Source organism: Capra hircus, chromosome 1 (genome assembly GCF_001704415.2).
Source record: "Capra hircus breed San Clemente chromosome 1, ASM170441v1, whole genome shotgun sequence".
Lineage (NCBI taxonomy): Eukaryota > Metazoa > Chordata > Mammalia > Artiodactyla > Bovidae > Capra > Capra hircus.
In genome coordinates this window covers 82,900,947-82,921,923 of record NC_030808.1, presented here as the reverse complement: position 1 = coordinate 82,921,923, position 20,977 = coordinate 82,900,947, and the positions used below count along the sequence as shown (strand labels likewise).

Genomic DNA, 20,977 nt, shown 5'->3' with positions numbered 1-20,977 from the left:
ACATCCGCTGGATCATGGAAAAAGCAAGGGAGTTCCAGAAAAACATCTATTTCTGCTTCATTGACTATGCCAAAGCCGTTGACTGTGTGGATCACCATAAACTGTGGAAAATTCTGAGAGAGATGGAAATACCAGACCACCTGACCTGCCTCTTGAGAAACCTATATGCAGGTCAGGAAGCAACAGTTAGAACTGGACATGGAACAACAGACTGGTTCCAAATAGGAAAAGGAGTGCGTCAAGGCTGCATATTGTCACCCTGCTTATTTAACTTCTATGCAGAGCACATCATGAGAAACGCTGGACTGGAAGAAACACAAGCTGGAATCAAAATTCCCGGGAGAAATATCAATAACCTCAGATATGCAGATGACACCACCCTTATGGCAGAAAGTGAACTAAAAAGCCTCTTGATGAAAGTGAAAGAGGAGAGTGAAAAAGTTGGCTTAAAGCTCAACATTCAGAAAACGAAGATCATGGCATCTGGTCCCATCACTTCATGGGAAATAGATGGGGAAACAGTGGAAACAATGTCAGACTTTACTTTTTTGGGCTCCAAAATCACTGCAAATGGTGATTGCAGCCATGAAATTAAAAGATGCTTACTCCTTGGAAGAAAAGTTATGACCAACCTAGATAGGATATTCAAAAGCAGAGACATTACTTTGCCAACTAAGGTCCGTCTAGTCAAGGTTATGGTTTTTCCAGTGGTCATGTATGGATGTGAGAGTTGGACTGTGAAGAAGGCTGAGTGCTGAAGAATTGATGCTTTTGAACTGTGGTGTTGGAGAAGACTCTTGAGAGTCCCTTGGACTGCAAGGAGATCCAACCAGTCCATTCTGAAGGAGATCAGCCCCAGGATTTCTTTGGAAGGAATGATGCTAAAGCTGAAACTCCAGTACTTTGGCCACCTGATGTGAAGAGTTGACTCATTGGAAAAGACTCTGATGCTGGGAGGGATTGGGGGCAGGAGGAGAAGGGGACGACAGAGGATGAGATGGCTGGATGGCATCACTGACTCGATGGACATGAGTCTGAGTGAACTCCGGGTGTTGGTGATGGACAGGGAGGCCTGGCGTGCTGCGATTCATGGGGTCGCAAAGAGTCTGACATGACTGAGCGACTGAACTGAACTGAACTGAACTGAACTGAATAGGTGTGTAGTGGTATCTCATTTTGACTTTAATTTGAACTTCCTAACCAAATTATTCTTTTTTAATAAGCAATATTTGTCTAGAGACACAGTGGGGTGTTCTGTTTTGTTTTTAGGCCGAGCCACAAGGCATGCATGCAGAATCTTGGTTACCCGATCAGGGATTGAGCAGATGCCCCCTGCAGTGGAAACGTGGAATCCTAACCACTGGCCAATCAGGGAAGTCCCTGGAAACACAATGTTTTAAAACTTGAGGCATCCTAGGTTGCTGGGGAGATCTTTCCCGGTCTTGTGGCTGCAGGGGCATGCACTTCTTGCCTCTGGTCAGGAGAGGGCAGGAGAGGACAGAAAATGAGCTTCCCAGGTTTTAGACTGTCAGGGGCTGCATCAATAGTATTGAGATACATTACTGCGTTTATGGTTTTTCTCTCTGAACTCCTGGGCGGCTACCTTGTGAGACTTGACTCCCCAGATTAATCCTGTGAGGTGATTCAAGGCCAAACGTCTTAACCAACCTTATAAAATCCTAGGGACTGAGCTACCAAAACTGAACCACATTGGTAGAATCCTTAATAAGTATACCCTCCAATGTCACGCATCAGAGCTTGTGTTGGGGAGAACCACAAGCGACTAAGCTGGTAAACTCTGTTCTTCTCCAACTTTTCAGGAGCTGAGAGACTGAGGCAGGTCTTTGTGGGGGACATGCGCGGGACAAGTCTCCAGACTCCGGTCAGCTATAGGACCTCCTCTCTAGGACCTGGCTGGGGGCAGTTCAGACAGGGTATGGCACAGATCTTCTGGGGTTGGGGCTGCCGGGTGCCCCCAAAGTTGTACTCCAGCCTGAGCCCTGGGCTCCGCCCTGGCAGCTAGAACGAAAAGGTCCCGAGGAGGGTGGCAAACACCAACAAGAGCTTCATCTGAGCCAGCTGGTCCCCTAGGCACACCTGATGTCCTGGAAGCAGAAGGAAAGGTCATGAGGTAGCAGGTGGTCCTGCAGGGGTCCCATCACACCCACCACCCACAACCAGTGCTGCACCCCATACCTGGGGAGAATGGCAGGAAGACTTTCCTGACCACAGAATTTCCATCCTTGTCCAGGAGGTGGCCAGGGTTGAACTGTTGGGGGGTCCCCCAACACTCAGGGTCACAGAGCAGAGGCCAGGTTGGGCAAGATGACGGTGCCCTGCAGAGACGAGCTGGTGTAGCTCAAGGAGCTCAGTTGACACAGCACCCAACCCTGACGCTGGGCTGACATGAGCTCAGAGAACACTAGGTGTGCAGGCGAGAGTCGCCTGGAGCCAGGGAGCCCAAAGATTCAGCAGAGAGGCCCTCACAGCAGTGAAGTTGCTGGGCATTACTCTCCTGGCTAAGGGGCACCCACCTCCATCCTAAGACTCCCAGCCTTGGCTAGAGACACAGCTCCTGTCTCTGAGGAAGAGGGCCAGTGGCTGGTGGGGACCAGAGGGGACCACGTCCTGCACAGGGCAACAAGCAGTGGTGGTGTGTGTGCATGAGAGCGAGAAGAGGAATGGAATAGCAGACAGACAAAGGGTAAGGAAGACTGAGTAATGAGGCAGAGAGAGAAGAAGAGACAGAAAGCTTCTCTCCTTAGAATTAGGGAGAGGAGAGGGTGACCTCTAACCCTAACCCGAGCCCTCACTCTACCTCAAAGAAGTGAGTGACTGGAAAGGGAATCAGACTGATCAGATGGGAGCAGATAGGAGCCAACGGTTCCTGTTGGTGACTTCTGCTCCGTGCCTCGCAGTCCCTGGCCTGAGCAAGAGGCCCAAGGGGAGCCAGGAAGGGGTTTGCTGTGGCCCCCGGGACCTGGGACACCCAGCCCCAGGGCTCTGAAGAATGCCTCTTATTCTGCAGCTCCTTAGCCAACACCAGAGAATCAAACTGGTCATCCCTGGGGGACTAGAGAACTGGCCACGTGATTCTTGGTTTTGACAAAGACATCTTGAAATTAAAGACAAAAACTCAGCGGTTTTAAGCCTGCACACCAAAGAGAAGTCAATGAGGAATGCACAAAACAGAGAATGTGTATACTTTCAGAAGCCCTCTCCCCGCTTTTTTCAGTTGATCTACTGAAGCCTGAAGGGAGGGGCCTGACCCTAGCCATCCAGACAGGCACCCAGGCCTCGCGACTCCATGGCTTCAGGCAGAGGCTTTTGCAGGGGAGGCACTTGCTCCTGCTGCTGCCTAAGCAGGCTGTTTCCTAGCTATAGTTTTGGGACTTCCACCCCACTCTTGTTTTCCCTCCCTGGGATGAAGAAACCTCTGCATTATGGCAGTTCTTAACAATCTCCTTTGGATACAAAGGCTCCGGGCAAGATGCTCTTTTCCCTTCAGAGTTATTTATTTCCTGTTCTGGGTGATGTTCTGGACTTCTTGCAAAGTGACTGAGCGACCTCAACTCGTGGGACTGGCTCAGACATAGCCAGTACTCAACAAGGGCAACCCTCCTTCTCCAAATTATAGAGCCATCTGCCTGCTGAGTGCCTCCTGGAGACTCTAGCCCAACTTCTTCCCTGTAAATGGCAGCTTGGAGCCTATAATCAAATAAAATGTCTTAGGAGACGGGCTTGATTAGGGGCCGTTGCTGTTGTCACTGTCACTCGACTGTCGGAATGGTTAAGAACAGTTTAGGAATATCTGTAACATTTAATGATCTACTGTCAAGCTTTGATTCTACTTTAAGGAGACATCTCTTGCCCGAGCTGGGAAAGCTGGATATTGATTCCAAGCTGTTAATGGTTCCCTGGAGCTCTTATCACAGAACAAACTCCTAGAATCAATTGGCAAGAATGTGCTATTAATAAGGAAATTTCTAATCCCAAATGGCATAAAACAGAGCTGAACTCTAGTTCCCTCTTTTTCAACTTGACCTAATTTGGTATAGCTCTTAGACCACCAGGGCCTGAGGCCTCCTACCAGACTAACAGCAGAATGAGCTGATGACATGGTCCTGTCCTTACAATCCAGGAGACATTTAACCTCTAAACCTGGTGGTCAAATACTGCCGAGGACTGTTCAGTGTTAGCCAACCTAACAGAACAATAGACGAGGCCAAGCATCTCCATCCAACATGCTGGCTTATTTACTTTACTAAAATGGGATTTTGGGAGCAATATGTATGGCAGGGAGTATGGTAAAAAGGACAAAAAAAAAAGTTGGAATCAGAAGGACATGAGTTAAACTCAATTTTCTTACTGTGTGTTCGGGGCAGTTACATGAGCTCTTACAAGCTATCTGTTTAAAAAAAGAATAACAATAGCAACAACATCAAAAAGACAGGATTATTATGAAGAAGAAAGTACATGGAGGCGGGGACCTCAAGTCTGATCAAATTAATAAGAATTTAATGATCACATCCTGCTAGGCCCTTGCAATCACATCTGCCCTGAACCATGGTTGTAAGAGTTGAACAAAGATTGTCATGATGGAGAAGACTGGGCTCCCATACGTTCTCTCTCACCATCATTTCCATGGTGTACCATCCTGTACCATCCTGGCTTCCAGCAAGAGCAGGCTGGAGCATCAGCGCTGAGCCAAAGCCCCTTTCTGAGGGAAGGCTTGGGGCTCTGGCCGTCACCTCCATGCACTGGGTGCCAAGATAAGAGACGGCCACATCTTTATTAAAATTGGCAACCTTACCATCTGTGCTTCTTTAAAATGACACCCCACTCCCCAAATGATTCTTGATACCTGGCATCCACTCCCTGTGAAACCCTGTCTCTTTGCGGGTGTGCTGGCTATAGTGACTCACTTCTGGCAAATAGAATATGGCAAAAGTCATGATATCATGTGAGATTAGGTTACAGAAAGACTAAGGCTTCTGTCTCCTCACTTGCTCTAATGGAGTTCAGCTGTTTTAAGCTCCCCTTTGTAGCTTCCCAATGTCAAGAAACTGAGGGTGGCCTCCAGCCAACTGCCCAGAATCAACTGAATCCTGAAGATGTGGGACCTCCCTATGGAGCCTTCAGGGGAGACTGCAGCTGCAGCCCAACAACGTCATCATGGCATCGCGAGAGATCCTGAATCCGAGCCACCCAGCTAAGCAGCACCTAGGCCCCCGACCCGCAGACACTCAGATCTCTGACTCTCAGAAATGCTGTTGTTGTAAGACGCTGATGTTGTAAGTTTGGGGGTAATTTATTATGTAGCAGGAGAGGTAGGCTTCCCAGATGGTGCTAGTGGTAAAGAATCTACCTGCCAATACGGGAGATAGAAGAGACACAGGTTCGATCCCTGGCTTGGGAAGATCCTCTGGAGGAGGGCATGGCAACCCATTCCAGTATTCTTGCCTGGAGAATCCCAGGGACAGAGGAGCGCAGTGGGCTACAGTCCATGGGGTCACAAGATTCAGACAAACTGAAGCAACTGAGCATGCAAAGAGAGGTAGACAGTTAATTCAATAAACATCTTTTACTTAGGATTTGCATGACAGTCAGTCATTGTGAAGACTGAATGCTGTAGTGGACACAAATCCCTTAACACAGTGAGGCTTGGCAGAGAGCAGCTTACTAGTTATTAGAAATTATTAGAACCCATTTCATGTCAGCAACCTGTCTCAAGTTGGATCACTAGAGAGCTATAAACCTCAACTCTATCTTTTTTTTTTTACTTCATACAAAAATGTATTCATGTCCAACTTTCATCATGTAAAATGAGTTAGAGGTAAGAAGCTATCATTTGGAAAAACATTCCTGTATCTGTTAAAAACTCCTACTTAAGGCACCACTCAATATATATTGTCTACTGGCCTTCAAAACTGTGTTATGAATGATGATCTTCATAATCACTTCTTGGAGGGTGATAAGCCTCCAAAGTTTTCCTCATACAGGTATGCTTGCTTTTATTACATGAGAATCATAACTAATTTGGATTTCCTCTTTTGTCTTGACCCCAGGGTAGCTCAGACTCAAGTTTATGTACATATACAGTAGCTGTTTTCGACTTAGTTTTTAACTTTATTTCTCTATCTCTCCTTATTCAGTACTTGTCCTTTTAACCTCTAAAATCACTGCGGATGGTAATTGTAGCCATAAAACTAAAAGACGCTTGCTCCTTGGAAGGAAATCTATGATAAACCTAGACAGTATATTAAAAAGCAGAGACATTACTTTGCCGACAAAGGTCTCTATAGTCAAAGCTATGGTTTTTCCAGTAATCACACACAGATGTGAGAGTTGGACAGTAAAGAAGGCTGAGCACTGAAGAATTGATGTCTTCAAACTGTAGTACTGGAGAAGACTCTTGAGAATCCCCTGGACTGCAAGGAGATCAAACCAATCAATCTTGAAGGAACTCAACCCTGAATATTCATTGGAAGGACTGAAGATGAAGCTGAAGTTCCAATACTTTGGCTACCTGATGCGAAGAGCCAACTCATTAGGAAAGACCCTGATGCTGGGAAAGATCAAAGGCAAAAGGAGAAAGGGACGACAGAAGATGAGATGGTTGGATGGCATCACCGCCTCAATGGTCATGAATTTGAGCAGACTGCCAGAGATAGTAAAGGACAGGGAAGCCTGGCGTGCTGCAGTTCATGGGGTCACAAAGAGCTGGACATGACTTAGCTACTAAACAACAACAGCCTCTTAACCTAATTATAAAATGAAAGAAACTAGACAGGCATTTCCAAGGATATAATACAAAATGCAGACCAAGCCTAAGGCACATAAAGTGCAAATGGCCTAAAAGTTTATAAGGAGGGTTAAGAAATACAAAACACCCATTTGGTGGAATGTTATGCAGCCATTAATGGTGATGTGGACCAGTTGTGTTCAAATTGTGGTCCTGGGACCCAAAGCATCTCCACCACCTGGGAACCTGTTAGAAAGGTAAATTCTCAGGGCTCACCCCCAGTGCTCTGGGAATGGAGCCCAGCAATGTTCATTTTGGGGCTTCCCTGGTGACTCAGACGGTAAATAATCTGCCTGCAATGAGAGAGACCCAGGTTTGATCCCTGGGTCAGGAAGATCCTCTGGAGAAGAGCATGGCTACCCACTCCAGTATTCTTGCAAGGAGAAGCCTGGTGGGCTACAAGCCCATGGGGCCACAAAGAGCTGGACACAAGTGAACACTAACACTCTCTTTCCTTTCTTTCTAATGTACATTTTAGTAAGCCTTGCAGGTGATTCTGGAAGTTTGAGAACCAATACTGAAGAAGAATCAGAATAATGAGTTAACTCACATGAAGGATTCAGAATTACATATTCAGCATAATCATAGATATATCTTAAAAACGTGGACAGAAAAAGATTGGGAAGAAGAACATTAAAATATGTGCAGGGGTTATTTCTGAACAGTGCAGAACATTTAAAAATATCCCTAAATGAGTATATTCTTTCACAATCATAACCCTTTTGTCTGGAAAGCCATAGATGGAGATGGATGTATGGATGATTGACAGAGAGCCAGCAGACAGGCAGAAGCTGGAGGGGGTGGCTGTGCCGGGCAGGCTGCCCAGTGAAGGGTGCTTTCTGCAAGCGCTGCATCGGTCGTGAGTTCACACGGGGGCCTCCTACCTTGGGACGCGGTGGCCATGCACATGAGTGGAGGTCACACACTGGCGCACGGCGCCTACACAACACTGCTGAGGTGCTGCACCTCGTGGAGGATGGCGCAGGTGTGGGGCAGTAGCTTGTGGTCCTTGTAGCAGATGGCTCCAGAGGTGCCCAGCACTGCGTCCAGTTCCTGCTGCTCCCTCTCTGCAGGCAGCTCTGCGTGGGTCCCAGGACGGTGCTGCAGCCCAGCTTATCCACTGTCCTGGTCACCACCCAGAGATAACCATGGAGACTCAGGGCTCCTAGGTCGCCCCACCTCACTCAGCCACCCTTGATCCCAACAGTGACAGGCTCTCTCTAAGGCAGAGCTCATGAACAAGATTTTGCAGTTTGCTTCTCCAGGGGGTCTGGAGGGAAGGAGAAGGACCCACTACGTACCAGGTTTTCTATATACAAGGAGTCCTATGGAGTAGGAACGGTTTTCTCCATTTTACAGACGGGAAAACTGAGGCTGCGACCAGACAGGTACTATGCTGAAGGTCATAAGACTGGTAGAACCAGGATGTGAACTTAGGTCATGGCTAGTTGGTCCCTGAGAGAACTCTAGCCACATTTTCTTTGTGATCTTGAGTGGGCATTAACACAGGGCCTGGCACTTAGAGGTACTGAATCAGTACTGAATGAGTGAAATAATACCGCCTCATCTCACACTGGTTCTAAGTGGTTGAATTACTTACCCAGAATCACTCACTAAGTAGCCAAGAATAGAAGTCCCCTCCCTGACCCCGCTCCCCCTTCTGATTCAAAGCCATGAACACGTCCCACACCACAGGAGTCAGAGCAGGGCCCCCCTTCCCAGGGCTACATACCAAAGCCAGTGACAGGGGCCAGTGCCTTCAGCCCAGAGGCCCACAGCCCAGGGGCAGTCAGCAGGGTGTACCCATCGGCCCCCTTATCCTGGATGGCTCCACGCTGGATCATGTTGGATCATGTTGATGAACACCTAGTATAGAGTGGTGGCCATGGTGTTAGTGCCTCCCAGAAACAGGCCGACCACCACCTGGATCAGGTTCTCTTCACTGAATGTGGAGACAGGGTTGTCTGTGGCCTAGTGGGTAGGCGATGGGGAGGGCAGCTCCAGATCTGAAGCTCTCCTTTAACAGAGCCCTGGGGTCTCCCTGAGCGAGGCCTGGCCAGTCCCTAGACTTGTGACCAGAATTCTCTGGGTAAAGGGAACTGCTCCAGGGGTGCTGGCTCTGACATCAGCTAGGTCCCCTACTTCCCATTCTATCCATATCTGCAGGAGCACTGGCCTGGGAGAAGAAGGGAGGAAAAACCCAAACGGTGGCTGCTTTGGCATGCTCTGAAAGATTTGAGGCCAGGGTGAGGACCTGAGGCCATGGCTTTGAAACGAGATGCAGCTGGGAAGACTGCCCCTTTGTACCCCCCCACCCCCACCCCATCCCTCACCTCCAGCCCTCTGCAGCCCTCTCTGGCCCACCTTGATGATCTGGGCCAGGTAGCAGCTGATGAAGTCCTTGGGGGCCTCAGATGTCCTGAGTTTGTGCCTGCTGATCTCCCGGTGGTCATAGCCCCGCACAACCTTCTGGTACCTAAACATATCCTGGTAGGGGCCAGGTAGGCAGTGGAAGGGCCAGGGGAACAGGTCGTTTAGCTGTTGGGTAAGAGGCCCACCCAGGGGCTGCTCAGGTGCTGGCACTGAGTCAGGGGAACTGAGAATGTTGCTGGGGATGCTGAAGGGGGATGAGACCTCTGATGTGGGCATCCCAGGAGGAACCTAGAAACAGGCCCTGTGGCCCTCCCCCTGCCTAACTGACACTCACCTGGCTATGCCCTGGCTGAGGCCCCTGCCTGCATCGGACCCCCAGCTGTCCAATGACCCGCACGCCTGCCTCCCTGAGCGCCAACTTACCCAGCACCAAATAGTGCAGACAAAGGCCAGGCCAAAGTTGATGGCTTGAATCAGTTCCTGGAAGAAGGGATCCTCTGAGAGGAAGTGGCGGCTGAACATGGGGGCCCCGATGACTCTGGCCGTGGATCTGACAATGGTGCCTGAGGGTCAAAGGGTCCACCTGGGAGCAGAGGGGCAGGGCTCAGAGTGAGGAGGCAAAGAGCACTGCGCTGAGCGCTCCTCCACTCTGAATATGGCTGCTCATTGCATCATTCATTCATTCTCAGTCCTCAGTTGTTCACTCAGCAAATGATTACTGAGCACCATCTGTGGGCCAGGCTTCGTGATACAGGTGCTGGGTTTGCAAGGAGAGGTGCTGGAGACACACACCACTTTAAACACACTAGAATGTGGGGCAGGTGTGTCCCAGCTGGGAGCAAAGGATGCAGGGACCTGGGATTTGGGGAGGGCTGCTTAGCAGGTGATGTCAGCCAGGTCTGAGAGGAGCTGGGGTTTCTCACAGGGAGGGAAGGGGTATGGATTAGGATATTCTAAAGGAGGAAGAGCATGTGCAAAGGGTCTGTGGTGTAAACGGCCCGAGATGTTGGGGGAGGACATTTCCCCATCTGTAGAGAAGGGCTTCAGGCTTCCCCAAGGACTGGGCATTCTGGGCCTGTGTCCACCCACCTGCCCACACTATAGAAAGTTCCGATTTACTGATGTAGCATAAGTCCCCTCCTGGACCTGCAAAGGGTCCACTCCTCTGCACTTGCACGCGCATACACACACACGGTTCAGCCTCCCTGCAGGAGTGTGCTGTGTGCTGCAGGGACTGGGGGGCTGTCCAGGCCGCTCCTCACCCTGTTCCCGGTGGAAGGCCTTGACCAGCCCTGCTGCCTCTTCCTGCAGCCTCAGCTCCAGTGCCAGCGGACCTCGGCTAAGCCGCTGCAGCTTGGCCAGGCAAAATCATCTCTACTGCCACCATCTGTGCCCATTGCTGCAGATGACCCCTGGGCCAGGGGTGCGGCATGTCCAGCAGGCCCTCCCAGCCTCCCTGGCCAAGGCTGCCCGGCTCGCACCCAGGTGGGGAGGGCAGACCCCTGCCGGCCTTCCCAGTAAGCTCTGGGATGGTGCTCTGTCTGGCCGGCCGGCCAGTGAGGGGCATCTGCGGCTCATGGGGTCCATGAGCTTGGTGCCATCCAGGCTCAGCTGTGCCCTCCTCCCAGGCTGCCAACCTGATTTTGCCTTTAAGAGTCCCCATAGGAACTGGAGGAGGAGATAAAGAAAGGAAAGGAGGACAGGGCCTGGAGGGGAGAGCAGGGGGCGGAGGACATTCGCTGAGCCAGGTGCAGTACTGGGCACCTTCGGGTGTGCGGCTCACTTAACCTCCCCCCTGCCCTGTCCCTGGGAGGTGAGAGCAGTCAGTCTCCCCATCTAACAGATGGGTACAGTGAGGGACAGAGAGTGAGTGCCTCATCTGGAGCAGAGCTGAGACTTGACCCAGGTCTTTTTAACCCTCGGGGCTGGTTCCTCCCCATGCCACCGCCGCCCCTCGCACAGGGTTATCTGAGGAGACCCGAGTCCTCCTGGCAGGTCTCTCCACATCAACAATTCTGGGTCACCCCACTGGACCCCTGTGTGTAGTCACCACCCAGCCACCCTGTCCCCAGCAGGGAGGGCAGCCTTGCCTCTTTCTCCAACAAGGTCCCGGAAGAGTGGGGTGAGGGGCCAGCCTGGGAGCGGCTCTGAGTGGGAGACCAGGGCTTCCTTCACTGCCCGGAAGCCGCACAGCACCACCAGCGGCGTGGGACCCACCCGCACTGTGAACATGGGGCCGTGAGTCTGGGCCAGCTGCGGAGAGACGGCGTCTCAGGTTGCAGAGACAGCTCAGCTGACCCCATTCCCCGCACCTTCCTTTTGGCATGAAGCCCCTCCTTCTCACACCCAGTACTCACCTTCTCAGAGCGCTCGCCACCCATTCATCAGATAAGCCAACGCCTGGGCTCCCACAGCTGGCACGAGTGCCAGCGGAGCACATCACAGGCTCCCCAGGGGCTTAGCATAAGGGCCCAGCACTTACACATGTGGTGTCTGATCGCTGAACCTCAGTGACCCTGGGAGCTGGGTATGTTCCACCCATTTTACAGAAGATAGTAAATTATCACTACACTTTCTCCAGAGCTTAGTGTCCAGTGCAGCCTTTACACAGGTTACTTTAGCTTTAGCACACCGTCAGTGTGTGTATGAGGTACGTATCATTATCTTTATTTTTTGACAGTGGAGGCCAGGGAATTCCCTGGTGGTTCTGTGGTTAGGACTCCACGCTCTCACTGCTGGGGGCCAGGTTCAATTCCTCGTGGGGGAATGTATATCCCACAAGCTGCTCAGCACAGCCAAGAGAAAAAGAAGAAGAGGAAGAAGAAAGACAAGAAAATGGAGGCCAATGAAGAAAGTGAAAGACCAGAACCTCACACCCAGGGCCCATGACTCTCACTGCAGCGCTGGAGCCTGGGAACCACGGTCCTCGCATATCTTCAGCCAGAATTTTAAGGAGTACTTAGTTGTCATCGATGAGAGCTGAGCCTTGTCATGCAGAAGGGAATTGTCTCCAGCCTCCAGTTCTCATCGGAAGGACTGATGCTGAAGGTGAAGCTCCAATAATTTGGCCACTTGATGCGAAGAACTGACTCGATTGAAAAGTCCCTGATGCTAGGAAAGATTGAAGGCGGGAGGAGCAAGGGATGACAGGGGATGAGACGGTTGGATGGCATCACCGACTCAATGGACGTGAGTTTGAGTAGGCTTCAGGAGTTGGCGATGGACAGGGAAGCCTGGTGTGCTGTAGTTCATGGGGTCGCAAAGAATCGGACACGACTGAGCAAATGAACTGAACTGAACTGAACTCCAGTTCTCAGCAACAAATCAGTTTTGGCCTGGATTTCGAACCCCTCTCCTTGCAACAGAAGCCTTCTACTGGTGGGACCCACCCGACCCAGAAAGGGCCTTAATGCCACAGCGTTCCTTGAGTGTGCCCTTGGGGGTCCCAATCTCCCCAGTTCCCAACTCAAGTGGCTTTTCAGAAAATGGCTTCCAGCCACAAACAGCACCCTCTTGGAGCAGAGTCTGGTGAAACAGTGCCCTCCACCACGTTACATTGGCTGTGGAGCTCTGCCTCAGGACCCTCTTGGGTGAGCTCTGGGCAAAGTCCCTACAGTCAGTGTTTGCAGTCCCCCAACAACCCCGCAGTGGGTAGATGAGGAAATGAAGGCTCAAGGCCATAACGCGAGCAAACGGCAGGAGCAGGATTCACCCTGATGTGTGTCTGAGCCCAGTTTCTTACTTCTAGTGTCCCTGGGCTGAGGGGGAGGGTCCTTGTGCCCACCCCTCCAGAGGGCCTCCAACTCAAGACAGATTCCCTACCTGGAGCAGCGTTGCTGGGTGCAGCTGAAAGCTTAGTTGCCACAGGTTTCCAAGGATGGGGAAGGGGAAGGGACCAGGAGGAAGGTGGTTCCATTCCCAGTAGATGATGCCGAATTTCAGGAGCAGGAAGGAGGCGGCCCGTAAAGCCAGCCAACTGAGCAGGGGGCACATCTCAGGCCTGCACCCCCCTCTCCCCTTGGCCTCCGGCCCTTGCTGCAATGCGCCCCAGCTGTTTCTTTAGTCTTCCCTGGCCACCCTCCTCTCTCCACTGCCTGACCTCTGCTTTTATGCCAGCACTTTCGGGCAGTGTCATGAAGGGAGGCAACCCCGGGAGTCTTCTCACGATGGAATAAATCCATTTGGTCACACCGGTCACACCCGGCCTGCTACTCAGCAGGGCTGCAGGGCTCTGGCCTGCAATAGGTTGGGACACTTTCACTCCCAGAGCAGCCTCACCCCTGGCCTGTGGAGCTCAGCCCCTCTCAGTTGACTACCCAGGTCAATCCAAGGAAGGCAGGGCAGTCGCTGGCTGCGGCATGGTCCTCCCCCAGGAGATGCTCTTCTGGTTCAGCACGATGCCAGCTGGGCTTGACTGTCTTGCTCCCCTCTGCCCAGGTGCTAAGCAGCCTCTCTGGAGGCCCCACCAACCTCCCAACCCCAGCCCCATCCTCTAGTCAGTTGGGACTCTCTACCTGCCCAGGGGTGACCGCGTGTGTCACTTGTCACGTTCTGTAACCTCTGCTTTTATCTCAGCTATCCTGGAGTCAGATGGTGAAGTCTAAATCCTAGCCCTCCCCTCACTAGGTGAGGACCTTGGGCAAGTTTTCGGCCTCCCCCTGCTTTGGTTTTCTCATTCGTACAATGGAGATGTTAATTTTAGGCACTGCCTCAGAGAACTGTTGTGCCAGGTGTGGCAGGAGATAAATGGTATGCTCGAGTAAACTGAGGATAGTTTAATGAAGAGATGATGCAGGGAGCTTAAATCAGATGCTTTGTGACAACCTAGAGGGGTGGGATGGGGTGGGAGGTGGGAAGGAGGTTCAAGATGGAGGGAACATATATATACCTATGGCTGACTCATATATTATAAAGCAATTATCCTCCAGTTAAAAATAAATAAAAATTTTAAAAAAGACAGATTTACAAAGGTGTGTGGGCAGGGGTTAGGGGAATCACAAGGCACAGTGCAGCACTCGGGGCAGCCACGCTGGGGAGGCCTGCCCACTACAGCCTTAGAGAGGAGAAGGGCCTTGATTAATGGGTGCAGACTGTGAGTTCAGGAAGATGGAAAGGTTCTGGAGACGGATGGAGGAGATGGCTGCACAGCAGTGTGAATGTACTTAATGCCACTGAAAAAGTGATACTTAAAAGTGATTTAAATTGTAAGCTTTATGTTGTGTACATCTTACCCCAATTTTTTTTTAAAAAAAGTCAAGGGACGGAGATGTGAGCAGATCCTGGAGCCCATCGTTTGGTGGAGACCCCCCAGCAACTCTTGGTGGGTCATTGCCTAGAGATCTGGCCTTCAGTAGTGGGGTGTAGCTGTTTATGGCAACCCTGCAGGAAATAAATACCCCATCCACACTCTGCTCTACCCTCTGATGTCTATAAAGTAATGTGCCTCCCAGTCTCCCACTGGTCAAATCCGATTAAAAACTACAGAGCGAGAAACCCGGTAGCAAATGTAAAGTTGTGCTGCTTCTTTGGAAACAATCTAGTCTCAGATGGTTCGCCACAGCCGTGTGACCCAGCAATTCCACTCCCTAGGCATACATCCAAAAGAAATGAAAACATGCGTTCACACCAAGATGTGTGCACAAGTGCTTGCAGCAGCATCATTTGTAATGGCCCAGAATGATGAATGGTCCATTGACTGACGAATGGTCCTCAGACCTCACTCTGCATGTGGAAACGCGTCACTAACTCCGTCCCCACAGGCGGTGCTTCTTCATCTCTTATGCCTGCACTCACACAGTTCTCTCTGCCTGGAGGCCCTTCCCACATGTCTCCTCCTCTGGAAGTTTCGTCTGTCTCCAAGGACTATCTCATCTGGATATGATGACAGGGATGCTCCCCCCACAGGGCTGTTAGGAGGATGAGCTGAGACAATGTGAGATGGAAGTGCTTGTGAATAATGTACATGCCAGTACAAAATTGCCTTCCCCTCTCCAACATGTCAGATTCCTTCTTTCTCAAATTATTGCTTAAGAGATTGAGTGTGAGTATGAAGTCACTCAGTCGTGTCCAACTCTTTGCGACCGCATGGATGGGTAGCCTACCAGGCTCCGGGTCCATGGGATTTTCCAGGCAAGAATACTGGAGTGGGCTGCCACTTCCTTCTCCAGGGGATCTTCCCAACCCAGGGATGGAACCCGGGTCTCCTGCATTGTAGGCAGAGGCTTTACCGTCTAAGCTACTAGGGAAGCTTAAGAGATTACACTTCTCTAAATGCCTCTCTCCAGCCAACCTCCCTAGTCTCTATCCACTTGCTCCAGACACCCAACCATCACCCATGATGGTCTTCACCTTGCTCTGGCTTGACTCCTTGGCTCTGCTAACTAAGTGGGCATCCATTCCAGTTTTTCTACAATATGACATGTCCCTAAGGGCAGATGCCTTATCTCCCCCCTTTGGGTTTCTCCAACAGTGTCACCTGATTGCTCAGAGTCCCGAGTTGCCATTAGGTGATGTGGACTCACTAACAGAAGGACTGGCAGCCCCCGAGGCCAGTCCCATGGTTCTTCACGTTCCTGTGTGTGAGCACACCAGTGTCCCCTGCATGAGAGCTCCTCCATGGTGGTCCTTCCACACACATCTAAACTTCTGCTTCACTCCCTTCTCTCCCTACTGCAGTTGGGGGGAGGGCTTGGAGTACCTCCCATGTAACCTGGTACACCCTTCTGAGGGAATTCAGGTGGTTTTGGCGGTTTGGGCATGTGAGGATGGTGTTCTAGGGGTGCCTGGGGTGGGTGGTGCTGGCGGTCATGAGGGTTTTAATGGAGGCTTTTGCACAGATGCAGGGAGTTGGTCAGTGCCTGTCGTGGTGGCTCTGGTTTTGGAGATGGTGGTAGGATAGAAAGATGGGTCTGTCATCTGCCTTGTGACCCACTGACCACATTCCAGTCAGGTCCAGATATATTCTGGGTGTCTTGGCTAGGAATGTCGAGCCTCCTCAACAACAGATATATCCTTTGAAGCCTTTTATTTAAGAGACAGGCAACCTCCCCGGATGGGAGATTGCCTGGTCAACATTCCTAAGTGTGTTGAACTTTGACAAACTCCCCTCCCTCCCCAACTAACCCCCTGGCTCCTGAGGGGGGGATGTGGCTCCTGGAAGAGAAACACCCAGCACAAGGGCCCAGACTGCCATCAAATTCTAGGCATGGTGGGCCCAGGGCACCAACCCATTCCTCAGTGCTCAGCCAGGCCTCAGTGTTGGGTTGTGGGGTGTGGGCTCCCCAGTAAGATGGAGGAAGGAAGTCCACACGGTTCCCACTTAGAAGGAAGTTTCCACACAAAGTGTCTGACCCTGTGGTAAACCACCCTCAAGTTGTACCTTCCTAGCTGGCCTCCATATCATTCCAGTCACCATCGCCACCCAGGCTATCAGGCTCCCTGTTTTCTTTTTAGAATTCTAAGCTAAGGGTGGACAAAACTCAGACTCCTGCCTCTTGTTCCTCTAGGAACAACTCAAATCAGCTAAAGATGTCTTAGCTAAGCACCTTCCCTGGTGAGATGTTTGCACATCGAATCCCTAAACCAATTCTTTCTACAGTACCGTGGAGGATGTTCCACTAAGCAGTTACGGTACTGAATCCCCAGAGACAGAAAATCAAGCACAGTTTTCTTGACATAGAGAAGCCAGTTTTAGCCTAAGCCATCTTATAGTCTAAGCCTGGCCACAACACTGGCCCTTGAACAGGTTTCAGTAATTAATGATCTACAAGGAACAAAAGAATACAGAAACAAACAAGTGTTATCAGGCAAGAGAAGTATAAATAACAGTGGTAATATATGGGTTGTAAAGATTCCCAGCTCTGTGTCTCTGTTTTAATGGTAAACACTAGCCTGAGGGGCTCAACCACCAGATCAATGGAAGCCGGAGGGACCATGATGTTGCCCTTTTCTGACCCTCGTGACTTTAGTCAACCGAAGCTTGGACTCTGAGGACCACCCAGGCCCCTTCATGAATCTGCATGATTCCTTAGCTTAAATTTCCCCAGTTTTGCTCTTGAGGAGACACTGCTTCGGGAAGGATCTCCCGTGTTCTCCTTACTTCTGCAGTTAAGACCTCCTTCTCCTCTCCTGCTCTTTGGCTTGGGTTGTATCTTTTGGCTCTCCAGCCACCACAAGGCAAATCCAGGTTGGGCTAACGTTTGTTGCTTCTGCTTCACGGATGAAGAAAGAAAGGATGAACTGATTTGCTCAAGAAAGTGCTAGGGCTACGATTCTAACCCAGGTTTCTGTCTCCAAGTTCAGTTTTCTTTTTCCACAGCTGCCTCCCATCTGGGAGGATGCCAACACACTCAAACTGAAGTTTATTAAAGTCCAGGAGTAAAAGAGAAGTGAGAATCTCTGAGCCAGTCACACTTCCAGAGGTCCTGATGCAGTTGCAGGGGCCTCCTCACAGGACCAGGCTGGCCCCAGGCCTGCCTCTGCATCCTGTCTTATGCTGCACCCAGAAACCCTCTCTTCAGAACTAAGATGCCCTTTCCACTCACTCTTCCTTTCTCTGCATCCCCCCATCCAGGGGGACTGCCTTCCAAGGCTTTTGAAGAAACAGTGGATAAGGACTACATATCACAGCCTCAGCTAAGGGGCCTGTGCCCCAGGCAGGAGCTATTTCCCCAAACAGACTGCTTCTTGCAGTGTGACAGATGTCAGATAAAAGACTGCTTTCATCTCGAGATCCACCCAAACCCCCGGGAACCTGCACTTAGGGCTTGGAGGGTGTTCCCCTCCACACACACACTCCACAGGCACCAGCAAGTTCTGGGCTATCTGCAGCCCCAGCCCCACCTCTCCCTCCACCCTAGAGGGGAGGAGACAAAAATAAGGAGGCACAGAGACCACGAGAGATAAAAGAAATGGGAAGAGGTGGGGGAGGAGAGGTCCCTAAGTTTACCTCAGTATACATGAACAAAGAGAGGGACTTGTGCTTCTTATATTTGTTTTGAATTTGCACAGTGCAACTAGTGCCTACTGAAAGTGAGTGGGAACAAATGCAGTGGGCTCTGGGCAGTTAGAGGAGGTCCCCAGAGAACTGGAGCTATTTCTGGGAAAGGTTGGGAGACCCCCGGATCCCTAACTAAAGGAGGGTCAGACTCACAGACCAGACCCAGGCAACCTGGGCAAAGGCCAGCCCTCAGGGACATACCCTGCTTTGCATGTTATAATAATAATAATTGTGTCTCTTTCATTCTCCAAAGGATCCCTGTTTGACCACTCCCCACGAACAGCCTCCAGCCTCCAACTCTGAAAGTCTCCAGGCTTTGCAAGTGGGGAAAAGATGACACGACATCTCACTGCAATGAAGTCTCGGCCTTGGGAATACTATTGAGTGTTCCAGTTCCCACAGGGAGTTGCTTTCTTTCAACCTCAATTTGAAGAGGGTGAGTGAAGCTGCAAAAGACACTCCCATGCCACTGTTTGCCCATGTGTAGGATCCCAGGGCTCAGGAGGAGGCTTGGTGTTTGAAGAGCATGGCAAAGGGCAGTCAATGCCCTCCCCACAGGAAAGCACATAGGCACACCCACATCCAGTACCCTCTGCCTCCACAGAGCTCCAGGGGCCGGTGAATTATTCACAAACCGGACCAATGTCTTTATTATACTCAGCTTATTCCTTCCATGCAAACAAGATTTAGGAAAGCTTTTATTAAAAACACCAAATGTATTTTAAACAGTCAAATGGAAAGATCCAAAATCTTATGAAGGACACTGGAAATGAACTGGGATAGATGTCCTGACAGCGCCTGAGCTTCTTGTCAGCTGGAATGAGTGGAGACACACTGTGCTCCAGAAACTCCATCGAGAAGCCAAGAGTTTTCCCAACAGCAGATTCTGAAAGGGGTCTCCCGAGTCTGCTGCCTAGTAGACAACGTTGTCAACAGAGATCTTTTGGAAGATGAGCAGCTTTCCTCATGGGCCCAACTCTGAGGGTGACTCCAGTACTGACCCAGGACAAAGTATTGAAAGCAGAGAGAGGCGGTCTCGAGGCTCGTCTCAGGCAGCGTGATTTATGGGGAAAACCTGGCCATACCTAAGAATGGGTGGTATTGCTTATCTCAGGCAAGCGTTGTTTTGCTTATCTACCTATGAATGTCAGTGGTTGTATCACCTGGTGTGTGGCCAGGACTGAGTGCCTATAGTCCTGGTCAACTGCTGAGCTCCCAAAGGAAATAGGCACCAAGGCTCCTCTAGGCAAGTAAAGAATCCACCTGCCAGTGCAGGAGACACAGGAGATGTGGGTTTAATCCCTGGGTAGGAAAGATCCCCTGGAGAAGGAAATGGCAACCCACTCCAGTGTTCTTACCTGGAGAATGCCATGGAGGAGCCTGGCGGGCTACAGTTCACGGGGTTACAAAGAGTCGGACACGACTGAAACGACTGAGCACAGCACAGCTCTAGGGAAAACCCTTCCATTGATTGCTTCAAGATTTTGGCCTCCATGAGGCAGCTTGGTGGGCTAGTCTGGACAGTTTTGGGCAGGGAACTCTTGTGGCTGGTCTTAGGGGGTACCCAGAGGCCTTTTTGGAGTGGCCCTGGGCTCACATCCTTGTATTAGACCTTTAGATCCTTCCACACTCAAGATGAGAAGGCATGACCTCAAGGTAAAGAATACTGCCGACAGGAGGAAAGGGTGTCTGCAGAGCCCAGGCAGAGCTGGTCCAGGCACCTCCCGGGTGGTGAAAGATGCTGGCTGTTCTCCGGTGCTGGCTGCCTGGAGCAAGAGCAGAGGATCACAGAGGAGGGCAGGAGGAAAAAAGAGAGACAGAGAGACATTTTTTTCTTCTTTTTCAAAGCTACCTGTGTCTGTTTTTGATCTTCAGCACTCAACAGATTTCCCAGCCCTTAATGAACGTGAGTCTGAGTGAACTCCGGGAGTTGGTGATGGACAGGGAGGCCTGGCCTGCTGCAATTCATGGGGTCACAAAGAGTCGGACACACGACTGAGCGACTGAACTGAACTGAACTAAATGAATGCTCCATAAATAGTTTGGGGCCGGGTTTGGGTGGGGGGTGAGGGGTTGGGGCGAGATGGGAGGTGGGGTGGGGGTGGTGGGAAGAATCCCGAAGAAGCTAGAGTTCAGGTACCGGGAAGCTGGGAGGGAAGAGCGGCTTGGTCAGTAACATGGGAATGAGAAGTGAGGGCTCGCAATCCTTGAGGGCTTGGAGGGAAGGTCTCTCACAGGCCCTCGGGAAAGGAACACATTTTCTGTCATCAGTGGTTAGACTAGCCCCCAGGACCGCAGCCTACTAGATTCTTTGTCAAGGACAAAAAGGAAGCTCAGGTGCTGTCAGGACATCTGTCCCAGGTCAGGACAGTGTCCCTCAGTCCCTAGAACCAACAGTTCTGGGCAAGGTGAGTGTTTCTGCCCCAGCAACCGAGTGCCCACAGCGCCTCCCCCAGGTGGGAGGTGGGGCTTCCCTTTAGGAAGGGGGCTGTGGGAGACCAGTTCCCAGCGCTGACTGTTCTCACTTGGCAGCAGCTGGCTTCATCTTCCTATGCTGAGTCCCCCCGAGAGGGGCGGGTGGGAGTTGGCCTGGGCTCAGGTGGGAAACAGCAGCAGGAGCGGGGAGAAGCTCCCAGGGAAAGAGGTGACTGCCTGCCTGCAGAAACACTTCATCTCCCTCATGGGAGCTAGGAGGAGGGATGCAGTTCTGGAGCTATGCTTCAGGTGAGGTTACCAGGACCTAGGGTTTTCAGGGTGTATTTGACCAACAGTAATCAGAATTGGAAGGACTTCCTTGGTGG

General features: G+C 51.1%; 1 pseudogene; it reads right to left on the bottom strand.

Annotated features, from left to right (window-relative positions):
- Nucleotides 1,843-11,559, bottom strand: LOC102183549 (annotated as a pseudogene).